General features: G+C 39.8%; 1 protein-coding gene across 1 annotated transcript in view; it reads right to left on the bottom strand.

Moving 5' to 3' along the window:
• LOC126341556 (abnormal spindle-like microcephaly-associated protein homolog) overlaps positions 1 to 4,416 on the bottom strand; it is a 199,413-nt gene extending 194,997 nt beyond the window's left edge. Inside the window, exon 1 of the mRNA XM_050001783.1 lies at positions 4,258 to 4,416. The gene's annotated coding sequence lies outside the window, so the exon portion shown is untranslated. The remainder of the gene's footprint in view (positions 1 to 4,257) is intronic.
• Between the last annotated feature and the right edge of the window lie 9,203 nt (positions 4,417 to 13,619).

The following is a 13,619-nucleotide window of genomic DNA, read 5'->3' on the forward strand; positions in this document are numbered from 1 at the left end:
CAAAGATAAAGCTATTGCTAGTGCAGATTATTATAAGAGGGTTACCACTGATTCATTGAGTATTATATGATGATAAATGCCTACTGGCATAGTTGTGATGTTAACAGCAAGCACTCTAGCTTAAGTATTTTGGGTATAACTTAGAGAGTATCTACTACTGTCTACCAATGTTTAGTGAATTTTAGTACTAACTGGATAGAGGGAAGTGTCTGTTACATATGTAGCTACTTCCTTGTAAACAGGGTTCCTTAATCTTAGCATGTGATCCCTTCTCAACCCATATTTTTTGAGGCCAGTAATTCTGAAGTATTTATTCCATGATTCTTTAGAGTATTTTCATCCAAGTTGATAATGTATTTGAGGGGATGTTTGTGCTTAGTGGTTTTAAAAGTTGTCAGCCAGTGGTGTTAGTTGAAGTGAGGTCACTTTGGTTACACAAATGTCTATTTCATAGTTTCCACTTTCCACTGATCTTCTATTATCAGCTGTAGAGGGGTGTGCATCATCGTTGCTACCTGCACCATGCTGGTTGAGATGGACAGCTTCTCACATCTGGCACCTAGCTCACTCCAAGGATGTCTGGTGTTTCAAACTGGTATCAGATTGCAAGACTTGTTTATGAAATTTGGACCGCGAAAAAATATGTTTCAGCACAGCCTCTCTCAGCTGTAAACAACCCAGTGCTCCACTGCTTAAGCATATTACCTGGTACACTTGTTGTAGATCTGTCATTTCCTTCCACTCCCTTGTCAATATTATATTTCTGTCTTTTAATAAATGTGACCCTCTTTTCTGACTGTCCTCGAACTGTTAGAATAAGTTTGTATTTCTAGTTTTTGGTGGCTAGTCTTTTCTTCTCTTATCATCCTAGTGTGTGCTTTCTTATTGCAACTGTAAGCCTCATGATTGGCCTGTTATTTATCTTTCTGATAATTTTCATCAAGCACGATCATTTCGTCTCTTTTTTTATATTGATTTTTTTTATTTACCACTAATAATTTGGCACACTTTACAAGCTACATTGATGTGATGTCTTAATACATCACAGAGATTTCCAGCTCCTTTTTAAACAGTCCTCTATATTTATCTGCAATTAGCAGATATTCTAGTCTACAAAATTACAACATTTGATTTGCCGAAATTCAGCCACTATATTGTCCTGATCTTTAATATCATCTTGTTGTTCTGTGGTTTGTGCAAAATGGTCTGTAAACAATAGTATTTGTGGTGTCACCGCCAGACGCCACACTTGCTAGGTGGTAGCCTTTAAATCGGTCACAAGTGGTTCTGAGACTGGCTGTGCTTTTTAATGGCCTTGAAAATGTTAACCATGTCACAACAATCAGCACAATTCCAAATGGATTTATCATTTACAAAAAAGATGACATGATCAACAAATCACCTTCTGTGTATTAGGGCATTGTGTGAGCCACTCACTACTGTTGTAAAGTTGTGTATTGAAATGTCATATGTGAGATTCACCTTAAATGTGATGCATAATTCAGGTGTGGATCTACTCTGCTGTTTTATGTTCCCCTTCTATTGGAAACTGCACACAACAAACTCACACGGGAGAATCTCACAGACTGCACAGTCACACTGCTGCTGCCCTGCTTCAATTTCATTTTTTCTTCACTCAGCACTGCAGTACATACCGACCTCGGTTTGTTAACTTACTGCCAACTGCAGTACACCCATGTGATGTTTATTTTCAACTGTTAAGGCTCTTTTGAGATAACATCCAAAAATGTAACACGTGAGGAATTAATAATTTGCCTCACCCATGAGCATGTTTTCCACCAGAAAGGAAAATACAAAATTTGGTCATTATAGCATCATACCAAGGCCCACAACTACCAGAGCACAGGCTCTGGTGACTTTGCACAGCCCTTAGTTTGACTGTAAGTACACATAGTGAGTGCAAATTTTCAAAGGTTTCTGAGACTTATGAGAAATCAGCAGGACTGATGCAGAAATGAAAGAAACAGCTGTCTTTGACTTACTGAAGTAAACCTTGAATGATATAGACCAAGATTAATTAAAATGTGGGCTGTTCTACAACCTGTTTAAATCATCTGATCTGATCAATCATGATATAGGCCTAATGCTCACGAAATTATAGAAATATGATATCCATGGAATTGCCAAGATCTGACAATATCTATTCAATGCATACTGGATCAAAATAAGTAAACTACTAACAACTACTACTACTACTGTCACTGATTTAATCCATATCTTTCTGGTAGGTAAGGGGTAGTAGAAAAATGCCATGAAAATGAAAGATAGGTGTTCTTATTCATTTTATAAATGATTTGCTCTACTATAAAACTAGTCAACAGCAGAGCCAGCATTGTTTGGCAGATGACACTAGCATTCTAATCAAAGGACACAATGAAGCTGATTGGATAATTTAGAGGAATATTCGATATTAGTCGTCAGCTTTGAAGAGAGACATGGGAAGCATACGACAAAGTTCATAATCAACTTGGCGACTATGCCTAGATCATCATATCACTGGAAATTGTTTCATGCTGGCTAAGTTACAAACCAGTCTGTCATCACAACCTGGTTACCTTCTTTCACATTTGTTGGCTGTCACCTTCAAACGTAACCTAGAGCTCGGGCTACACTACAGACTGGTGTGCAACCACACCAAGGTACTTTGCTTTCACATTCACTAGCTTTGCCAACTCACAGCCAAACTGTCTTCTTAACTTAACGTTATCCTCAGGTTACAATACAGATCTGTCGGTCAGCACAACCATGTTTTTTTCTTTCACTTTCATTGACTTTGGTGTAAAGTTCCTTATCGCCACTCTCTGCACCAATGTCCTGGTTTAAGTACTAAATCTCTCTGCAGTGCCTCATAAGTGAGTTTATGTAACACTGTTGATGGTGATCCATCTGTAGGATCAGGGCATTAAGCTTTGTGACCCTCTTGGTGCTTTTTGCAAGGAGTAGGCACCCAGTTTCACCCACTCCCTTCTCTCATCATCACCATCATCAAACAACACACACACACACACACACACACACACACACACACACACTACACACACACACACACACATGACAAATTACTGCTACACCACTGATAAAAGCAGACAAGTAGTGTCAAATATTCCTCTTGGCACAGCTGACCTATTGTAGGTCTGTGACAAGAAATGAAGCAGGAAGATGGTTTAGAGACAACTGCATGATGGTAACTAAGACGAAAACAGGACTGATGAGCTTTCGAGGTATGCGAACAAAAGCCAGAAGCAAAATAACTCCAGAATTAGAGGCTGTAGACATGAAGAACACCTCACATGACGTTTCTAGTTGAGTTTAATTTGATCATTTAAGATGCAAAGAAAAAAAAAAAACATATTGAACAAAAGATTTAGTACATATCATAATGTCTTACGATTGCTTGTGGGCTTTTGTACTAGTACACTGAAACAGTATTTACTATTCATATGTCCAGTCAACTTTCTATTACGCACAGTGCTTGCTGACAGCCATTCGAAATGTAATTTCTTTGGTTGTTCTTGAAGAAGAAATAGCAACGGAGAAAATGTGACTGTAAGCATTTTTTAGATCTCCATTGCTTTTTATATTAGGAATAAAAGTTGTTGCTTAACCATTTCTTCGTTATGTTAGTAATAAATAAAAGGCGATCCACCAAGGAGTCTACCCAGCGAGGGGCCAGGGGGCGGAATCTGCTTACCTAGAGAAAAAAAATCTTCACAGACTGAATCATACCTCGCCTCGCCCAACGACCATGCGTATCAATTCAATCGAGTTAGTGTACATTATAAACGAGAAGAAATCCAGAACACGTGATGGATACTGACTAATAACCAATACCCATTCACCGTGAAACCTCACAACCATTACGAAACTAATACGATATGAACTGTTCGTCGTCACTAATTCGGATCCTGGGTAAGATTATTAGTTTACAGGTACGTGAAATTTACGTTATTAACATCTAATTTTCAATAGACAAACTGGAAATTAAAAATACAGATTTTAATAAATTTTTGTTACATAAGAACTCATGAATTGCCATCGATAATTATGATTTTGTAAGGCTACATTCTACCCATTCTTTCTCATCACAAGTTCTTAGCAATTTATTCAGTTTGTTTTTCACAACTCACAGAGCCTTGAACTGTCTTAAAACTTGTCCTGCGTAGAAAGAGTACTTTTCGCTATGTTGTTAATTTAACGTACAGAATACGTTATCAAACCAAAGAATAGGTGACCCACCTGTTATTGTTGTCTTGTTACTCCTGTTATCAACTGTTGATGCTCGTATCTCGTACTTGTCTGTGAGACAAGTTATGGAGTTTTGTGGTCGTCTGGATACCTATTACACAAATGGGGAAACACTGCAATACTGAAGTACGTTTGCGCATCATACGCACTACACTAAGAGCTTGCATCAAACAATAAGTTACATATCCTACATTAGACCAACGTAGTTGGTTGAAAATGAAACTTTTATTTCCTGCATTATACAAACTGTTACTACGATCAGGTTATTATAGCAAAAAGTGAAGCATCATTTTCATCATCTATTAGAGGTATCGGTACACATAAGAAGAACTATCCAACATCAACCGTAGTTTGTTACTTCTCCACAGCTACCGAAGCACGTTGTAGACGCGGTTTTAGCACGCTTGTCGAAGCTGAAAAGCGTTGATGAAGTGAAGTGCTGCACAATGACAGTTATTTACATTCGTTGATTAGTCATCAGTCGCCACTTAGGTGTTTTACATTAAAATGAAACGGAATACCTACATTACCTGCGTAGAGTAAAACATGACTGTTTGTTATAACAAGGAAACACTATTGACAGGGAAAAGCCTTTACCTGTTGCAAAGTTTGAGGTATCTCTAAGATTACATCCGAAACTGTTTTGTCATTAACATTTTCTTTATTTACTCGAAAAGCAAGTTCACATATGAAAGGAATACTAGGACAGCTCACATATAGTGCCGGTACTATTATGAATAAGATCATCTATAAAGTCCAAATATAGGCGTCGGCAGAAATGTATCCAGGAGGGCGCAAGCACAATTGCGCTCTACTAAAACTACGGTTCGGTACTCTACGTGTAGGGCGTAGTAAATGGTAGCAGTGCCGGTAGTATTGGTAACATTGGTGAGGAAAGAAACATGAATGTGCAACAGAGAAACTGGGAACCGACGAGTCCTGTTTGTTTGGTTGTTTATTTTGCACTTAATTAGAACCGCACATCATTCAGTGTTAGTCAACTGTGTATTTTATATCCTTACACATAAGAAGAACTATCGGCCGCCAATGCTGATTATTAACAGGTGTTTCGAACCCGGGACAGAGGACAAAAAAAAAAAAAAAACCTGGTTCAAATGGCTCTGAGCACTATGGGACTTAACTGCTGCGGTCATCAGTCCACTAGAACTTAGAACTACTTAAACCTAACTAACCTAAGGACGTCACACACATCCATGCCAGAGGCAGGGTTCGAACCTGCGACCGTAGCGGTCGCGCGGTTCCAGACTGTAGAGCCTAGAACCGCTCGGTCTCTCTGGCCGGCGGACCGAGGACATTTCGAGTAGTAATCGAAACCGCTACCCCTAGACCACAGGGATATAAACCACACAAATATGTAAGAGATGATACTAATGCCGCATGGTACAAAATACAGGTCAAAACACTATTGCAGAAGCAACGAAATAAGCATAACAAATTTAAAGAACGAAAAAACCCCTAATTGACGAAATTTCACAGAATTTAGAAATTAAGCGCGACCTTCAATGTGAGATACTTTCAAAGAGTTTCCACAACGACACTGTCTCGAAATGAGTTAGAAAACCCAAAGGGATTCTGGTTGGATGTAAAGTTCACCAGTGGCAGGACGCAATCAATACCTTCCCTGTGTGACAACAATGGTGATTTCATAGACGACAGCATCAGCAAAACATGGTTACTAAACACGGTTTTCCGAAATTCATTCACAAAAGAAAACGATGTAAATATTCCACAATTCACATCAAGAACTGCCAACAGGAGTATCTTAGAAGTAGACATCCTTGGCGTAGCAGAAGTGGTTTGAAACACTTAGGAAAGGCAAGGCTTCCATGTTGGATAACAAGTTCCTTTTAGAGTATTTTGAGACAGTAGCTCCATACCTAGCAATTATGTACAATTCCTAACTCGTGGATAGATCCGTATCCAAAGGTTGGTAAGTTGTACAAGTCACACCAATACGCAAGAAAGGAAATAGGAGCTATCCGCTAAATTACAGACAATATCACTAACATCGATTTGCAGTAGGATTTTGGAACGTATATTGTGCTCGAACGTTATGAACCATCTCGAAGAAAACGATTTGTTGACAAATAGCCAACACGGATTTAGAAAATATCGTTCTTGTGAAACACAACTCTATTTTCACGAAGGAATAAGTGCTATCAACAGGGGACGTCAAATTTATTCCATAGTTCTAGATTTCCATAATATTTTTGACACCGTTCTTCATAAACGACATCTTATTTAATTGCATGCCTATGGGGTATCATCTCAATTGTGCGACTCGATTCGTGATTTCCTACTTAAAAGGCCCAGTTTGTAATAACTGACAGAAAATCATCGAGCAAAACAGAAGTAATATCTGGTGTTCCCCAAGAAAGTGTTATAGGCCCTCTGTTGTTCTTGATGTACACAAACGATTTAGGAGACAATCTGAGCAGTTCTCTTAGAGTGTTTACAAATGATGCTCTCATTTACCGTTCATGTAACTGTAAATTGATTTAGACAAGATATCTGCGTGGTGCAAAATAGTGGCAATTGATTCTAAATCACGAGAAGCCTGAAGTTATCCAAAGGGGCACTACAAAGAATTCGCCAAATTTCAGTTACACGATAAATCACACAAATCTAAAGATCGTAAAATCAACTAAATACTTAGGTATTACTATCACGAATAACTTAAATTGGAACGATCATATAGACATTGTTGTGGGGAAAGCAAGCCAAAGACTGCTACTTATTGTCGGAACTCTTAGAAAATGTAACAGGTTTACGAATGGCTCTGCTTACACTACGCTTGTCCGCACTCTTCTAAAGCACTGTGCGGTGTGGGATCCTGGGACTAATGGAGGATACACGGGCGATTCTAGAAGCCGGTCAGGATGGGGGGGGGGGGGGTCTAATGAGGAAGGGAGGGGGTTTGGGGGAACGGAATATCGCGTAACAGAAGGAGACTTGGGGTCCTCAAATGGTTCAAATGGCTCTAAGCGCTATGGGACTTACCGTCTGAGGTCATCAGTCCCATAGACTTAGACCTAATTAAACCTAACTAACCTAAGGACATCCATGCCGGAGGCAGGATTCGAACCTGCGTCCATAGCAGCGGCACAGTTCCGGACTGAAGCACCTAGCACCGCTCAGCCTGGGATCTTCCACCGACAAATTGGTAAAATTTGATGTTGCTTAAAGTAACTGTTTTGGTAACTGTTCAGGGTAAAAAATGTGTATTAATAAATAATAAGACGCCCCTTTTAAGTTAAATTATATTTATTGGTTTAGATAGTAAGCTATTTGCCGCTCTTATTCTTTTGTTAAAATGTGTTTTAAATATATTGCAACCTATATTGCTATATAATTATAAAAAATGATTGAATCTGTTGGAGTAATATCTTCGCTGATTTCTGAAGTCATTTTATCCAGTGTAATATGATACTCCATTGGGGACAGGGGGGGGGGGGGCTATAGCCGCCAACCCTCCCTCCCCTCCCCTTGCCACCGCTCCTGGGGGAACATCGAAAAATTCAGAGAAGAGCAGCTCATTTTGTATTATCGCGAAGTAGGAGAGCTAGCGCCACCGATATGATACACTGAGGTAGCAGCCATTGAAACAAAGGCGTTTTTTGATGCAACACGACCTGCTCATGAAATTTCAGTCACCAGCTTTCTCCGCACAGCGTGAAAATGTTTTGTTGGCGTCGGCGTCCATCTACGTAGGGAGAAATAATCATCATCATAAAACAAGGGACGTCAGAGCTCGCACGGGAAGATTTAAGTGTTCGTTTTTCCCGCGCGTTGTTTGAGAGTGGAGGTAGAAAAGTAGCTCAAAGGTGATTCGAAGAACTCTCTGCCAGGCATTTAACTGTGAATTGCAAAGTAATCATATAGATGTAGATGTGGATGTACAAGCAATAGGACACTCGTCTGGAGGTGTAAACGCTGTATTCAGTGTTGCCAGTTACAAAGCACAATTTCCCCTATTTTTCATTTGAAATCCTTCTAAATCTTGCCAAAATCCCCTAAACAGATTATTAAATTAAATGGTTATAATATCAAGTTGCTATTTTTTGAGTTGAGGGCTTCAGTCCCTTTAAAAAACCTGTAACACTTTAGACAGCGTAATTGTGAATTGTAATTCTTTCAGAAAATGCGCGATTTGTCTCAGCGTTTAGATTGTTACAAAGAACTTGCAGGTGTATGGAGTTTTAGAAAGAAATTTTACAGCGTTTAACAGCATCTTTCAACTGTTTGTGCTACATTTTAGAAAAGCTCCATACAGAATAAGTAAGATTCCACTCACAAATTTTGAATTTTCCAGTACTCAGTCAAGGTGATTTTCCCGCAAGAAGTATGGAATTTCACGCTTTTGAGTAGGACATACGCTCGCTCTGAAGAGGTGGAATAATACCTGTGACAATACCCAAGATATATAACACACATATGCAGTATAAGCGGCAAAAAACTGTCACGTTAGCAACGACTACCAGTAATGCGTAAATTTCAGTAAATAATTATAAAACAAGAGAACTGCTTGGTTACATTCCTTCTGAGAGATCTGAGGTGTTTCGAGAATCGTTCCAAGAGAACGCACCAAATTCCGATCATGCACTACTCATCCAGCAATGATTTTAAAAATATTTTAAATTACTCTTTACATAGATCAAAAAGGAAGATGGTAGTCTATAGAAATCTCCAAGGTCTTCCAGAGCTTCTTTGCTCAATTCTATTCGTTTGTGGCCGTACATAGATATGTTGAACTTCTTCAGCATTTAGGAGGGTGGTTCAAAGCGAATACAGCATACTTTTTTCCCTATTTAAATAAGATCTGGTGGTTAGCAAAGCATTTACTAACTTTTTAGAGGCCTTCTCCCGAGTTTGTTTTTCATGCACGGAAATACTCATAATGCACGTTCAGCTGTAGCATTTGATAAGGACAGTGTTAATAACCTAGCTATAATACTGCCAATATTCCAAAATCGGTTATTGCCAGTTGCATGTGTCTCTTTCAAAACCTTTGTCCGAAAACCTACAGTGTCTGAAACGTTTTCCCACTGCTTTCTTGGCACAGCGTAACATTTTGAGATTACGCCATTATTTGTACTTCCAAAGCTGGAGACAAGTTGAAGAATATCTGCCCTTTACTGTGAAATTGCATTGGAAGGGCGAAGTATAATCATCTTTTTCAGAACTGTTATATTTTCTAACATTCGCTTTTGAAATTCCCTAGAAAATTCTTTCAGAAACTTCATTGCTCTGTCATATACATCGGAACGGTTCTTCTGGTTTAAGAACATGTGTCATAGATTGAAATTCATAACCCAAGTACAAGACTGAAGTATGCATTAGCTGACTTTCGAAACGAGAATTTGGGACTACGTCATCCTTTGACTTTTTTAACAAGTCGTTCTGAGCAGAGACCTGAAGAACAGAAAGACTTCTTCCAAGACTTACTTAGCCTCAATAATCTCATTTTGAAAAAAAAGCAAATTAATTCTGCGTATGGATTTTAATTCATTTCTGAGAAACATCAGTCGAATTTTGTATGCTGGACAATCCATTATCTTGTTAAGTTCGGCCATGTAGCATTTATCGTCCCTTTTGGCGAGAGAAAATAACAACTTCAATTCTTACCATTGCTCAAAAGTTGTATTAATAGCAGAATATCAGTGTGTACTGGAGAGGCCTCTTTTCAGGATTGCAATTATTATTCATAGTTTTATACAACTTTTTTGTTGGTTCAGGCTCTTTGGGCTATAAAAAACCATTTGTATGTTTCTCTAATAAGGGATTAACAATCAGCGTGTGAAGACTGTTGCAGATTTCTCTGTACAAAGATGAAGAGAATGACAAACGCACTTAACACTATTAACTCAGAAACTATTTGTTTCAGAAAAGCAATTGCAGAGCTAAGGCTTCCTACTATTATACTTGCACCATCCACCGCAGTTTCTAGTAAATTATCCACTTTAAGACTATCACTTTCCAATTCCAGATTTAGTACATTGTAAGTGGTGTGAGCAACATAAGTAGTTCATTGAAAAATGCGATAAATGTATTTATAAACCGTTTCTTCAAATCAGAAAGGTACCTAAGCAAAAGTCAAAGCTGCTTTGAGTCATTACAGCTATGCTCGTCATAAATAATTAAGAATATGTAGAATTTTTTATTTCTGGGATTAATTCCTCTTCCACACTAGCACTGATTATATTATTAATGATCATGGTACATTTTGTTTGATGAATTTTTAGACGCTGCAAAGAAGTTGAACGTCCTAATATTGCCAGCAGTTCTCCTAGATAATTTACACTGATAGTGGAGGTGTGTTGGACAACATAAAAAGCAACTTTTAATTCTGCCCTTTTAACATGGTTATTGATTTCTAGAGGGTTTTCTTTGGCATGATTTTGCTATTTTTCTAATTTTACGCTTTTGTTCGTGTTTTTTTTTGTACGATATAGCAAATCGATTTTATGAGCTTTAGGCGTTAGAATGGCAATATTTGCAAAAGGCTCTACATTTTTGATGGGGCAATGAGAGGCGAGCCAATCTGTAATCAACGTGGTTGAGCTGGGGGAAGTCTTATCAGTTACTAATTAATAGAAATCCCTTTATTACATGCATTAAATAGACAGAGGGCAGTATTTAGTATTTATTTTCACCGATAAAATATTACATTAAAACTCGGCATGTTGCATGACATAGTCATACATTCATTACTAAAGCGTTGTGCGCAAAAATACCAATTTTTAATATTCTACACTTCATAGTTTACTAACAAGACAGTGGCTTCTGCATGACGTACTAAGACGTAAGTAAACCATACCACATAGGCTACAGGAGCTGCTATATACACATCGTCACTGCTCAGATGGTAACGTAAAATCAAACAGGAGACAAGTGTATCTTTTAGCAAAGTATCTGATTCCCAAATCTTTGTGTATGTCTGGAAACACATGTTCTCTAGATGCCATACTCACTTATTATGTACTCAAGAGCCAAAGAAACTGGTACACCTGGCTAATTTCGTGCAGCACCCCCGCGAGCACGCCGAAGTACCGCAACACTACGTGGCATGGACTCGACTAATGCCTGAAGTAGTGCTGGAGGGAACAGACACCATTAATCTTGCAGGGCTGTCAATAAATAAGTAAGGGTACGAGAGGCTGGAGATCTCTTCTGAACAGCACGTTGCAAGGCATCCCAGATATGCTCAATAATGCCCATGTTTGGGGAGTTTTTTTTTTTTTTTTTTTTTTTTTTAACTCAGAAGTGTTTAGACTCAGAAGACTGTTTCTGGAACCACTCTGTAGAAATTCTGGACATGTGGGGTGTAGGATTGGTCAGTTGGAATTGCCCAAGTTCGTTGGAAAGCACGATGGACATGAATGGATGCAGGTGATCAGACAGGATGCTTACGTACGTGTCACCTGTCAGAGTCGTATCTAGACGTATCAGGGGTCCCATATCTCAGCAACTGCACACATCTACAACAGCCTCTGTTGACATGCATGGATTCATGAGTTTGTCTCCATACCTGCACACGTCCATCCGCTTGATACAATTTGAAACGAGACTTGTCCGACCAGGCAACATGTTTCCGGTCATCAACAGTCCAATGTCGGTGCTGACGGGCCCAGGCAATGCGTAAAGCTTTGTGTCGTGCAGTCTTCAAGGGTACACGAGTGGGCCTTCGGCTCCGAAAGCCCATATCTATGATGTTTCGTTGTATGCTTCGCACTGAAACCTGCAGCAGTTTGTGGAAGGGTTGCACTTCTGTCACGCTGAACAATTCTCTTGAGTCGTCGTTGGTCCCGTTCTTGCAGGATCTTTTTCCGGCAGCAGCGATGTCAGAGAGTGGATGTTTTACGGGATTACTGATATTCACGGTACACTCGTGAAATGGTCGTACGGGAAAATCCCCATTTCACCGCTCCTTCGGAGGAACTGTGTTCCATCATTCGTGCGCCGAGTATAACACTACTTACTTAAATCTTGATAACCTGCCATTTTATCAGCAATAACCGATCTAACAACTGCTCCAGACACTTGTTGTCTCATAAAGGTGTTGCCGACGTCAGTGCCGTGTTCTGCCTGTTTACATATATCTGCATTTGAATATACATACCTATACCAGTTTCTTTGGCGCTTAAGTGTATATATACTTAGACTTGAACCGTCCTCAAACATCAGTTCACAAACCTCACTGTACCGTTAGACTGCTGCTAAGTCGCCTGATCCATTCTCTCTCTGGAGTCTCCGGCTAATCGTTCCTCAATTCAAGAACAGTTTAAGCTGTGAAAGCGGTCGTAAAGGGGGGCTGCCAATGAAAAATCTAGAAACAGCTATGGCTAAATAATTTTCAATTGACGTATTCGAGAATCCCATAAAAATTCCTCACAAAACCCGCATACCCCTACACTTGCCCCTGAAGCACTTGTTTCCTTAAATTCCCTCCTAAGATAGCTGATTCACCCTAAATTGCCACTGGCTTTATTGCAAGCGCAACGAAGGCTTCTTTAGGAGTCTGTTTTGACCAATGGAAAATCACTGAGGCAATAGCAGCACGGCTGGTGAATGTGCGGGCACGGAGAGTGTCTTTCATTGTTGGAAAAAGCCAAAAGTCACTAGGAGCCAGGTCAGGTGAGTAGGGAGCATGAGGAATCACTTCAAAGTTGTTATCACGAAGAAACTGTTGCGTAACGTTTGCTCGATGTGCGGGTGCATTGTCTTGGTGAAACAGCACACGCGCAGCCCTTCCCGGTCGTTTTTGTTGCACTGCAGGAAGGAATTTGTTCTTCAAAACATTTTCGTAGGATGCACCTGTTACCGTAGTGCCCTTTGGAACGCAATGGGTAAGGATTACGCCCTCGCTGTCCCAGAACATGGACACCATCATTTTTTCAGCACTGGCGGTTACCCGAATTTTATTTGGTGGCGGTGAATCTGTGTGCTTCCATTGAGCTGACTGGCGCTTTGTTTCTGGATTGAAAAATGGCATCCACGTCTCATCCATTGTCACAACCGACGAAAAGAAAGTCCCATTAATGCTGTCGTTGTGCGTCAACATTGCTTGGCAACATACCACATGGGCAGCCGTGTGGTCGTCCGTCAGCATTCGTGGCACCCACCTGGATGACACTTTTCGCATTTTCAGGTCGTCATGCAGGATTGCGTGCACAGAACACACAGAAATACCAACTCTGGAGGCGATCTGTTCAACAGTCATTCGGCGATCCCCCAAAACAATTCTCTCCACTTTCTCTACCATGTCGTCAGACCGGCTTGTGCGAGCCCGAGGTTGTTTCGGTTTGTTGTCACACGATGTTCTGCCTTCATTA

This window comes from Schistocerca gregaria, chromosome 1, assembly GCF_023897955.1.
Source record: "Schistocerca gregaria isolate iqSchGreg1 chromosome 1, iqSchGreg1.2, whole genome shotgun sequence".
In the NCBI taxonomy this organism is placed as follows: Eukaryota; Metazoa; Arthropoda; class Insecta; order Orthoptera; family Acrididae; genus Schistocerca; species Schistocerca gregaria.